This window comes from Echinops telfairi, unplaced genomic scaffold (assembly GCF_000313985.2).
Source record: "Echinops telfairi isolate 266 unplaced genomic scaffold, ASM31398v2 ScPeMD7_7439;HRSCAF=8477, whole genome shotgun sequence".
Taxonomy (NCBI): domain Eukaryota; kingdom Metazoa; phylum Chordata; class Mammalia; order Afrosoricida; family Tenrecidae; genus Echinops; species Echinops telfairi.
In genome coordinates this window covers 1,211,306-1,212,377 of record NW_022111339.1, presented here as the reverse complement: position 1 = coordinate 1,212,377, position 1,072 = coordinate 1,211,306, and positions in this window count along the sequence as shown.

Sequence of the window (1,072 nt, the reverse complement as noted above, 5' to 3'; positions counted from 1 at the left end):
TCTCACTGTGGCTTTGATTTGCATTGCCCTGGTGGCTAATGATGCCAAGCACTTCTTGGCCATGTGTAGGCCAGGGATTCTTCTACCGATGGCTGATGCTTCGGGATACCTTATACCATCAGCGAGCTCATGGAAGATCCAGGCTCTAGGTTCCCATGAGAGTGGGAGGCTTGAATTCATCACTACTCCCCCACTCAGCTCGTGGAAGGGAGGACAGGGGCCATGTCCATATTGCACAATTCAGACGAAACTGGAATTGGAGGGTATTGAATCCCGAGTTCAACCACACCAGTCCGGAGCTCCCCCTTGCAGCCAGACCGCTCTCATTCCTTTGACAATCCAGGGCCTTATGACAACCCTTTCCTTCCAAGGCTTCAAAGGATCACAGTTTGGTTTGCCTCAGACTCTGTGGCGTGGTGTGTTTGTCGTGGTGTGTTTGTCGTGTGTAGCGGTGTAGACCCCCCTGTGGACTCCTCATGGATCTAAAACATCCACAGCTTTCCGAGTACATGGCAGAATCTGGCACACTGGTGGAGAAGGTCGCTGCTTCCTCCTACAAGGAAATGGGAATGCCTTAAACTAGACAAAGTCGTTGAAACGGGATCCACGATCCTGAAGGAAGGTATTTCACATCCATTTCCTTCTTGGGCTAGGTGGGTTCATTCTGCCCTATTTGTAGAGCCGTTGAGAGGCGTGAAGGAGGTGATGTGTGTAAAATATTAGGCACAGAGCAAGACAAATATTTTTAAAATAGCTAAAAGCAGGCACGCGCACATACACACCACAATTACTGTGAAGGAGATTCTAGCTCTCGGCGACTCTGGGTGTGCAGAATTGACAAATGTGCCACAAGGTTTCCAATGGCCGATTGTCCTGAAAGCCACTGTCCAGGCTTTTTTCTGAAGTGCCTCTGGGTAGGCTCAAACCTCCAAACTGTTGGTCAGCTGCTAAGGACTTTAATCATTGTGTTAGTCTGGGTACTTTGGAGAAACAAATCCACAGCAACTCATGGATAAGAGAGAGTTTTATGTAAAGAAAGTGTGCATCACGAAAACATCCCAACCCAATGCTG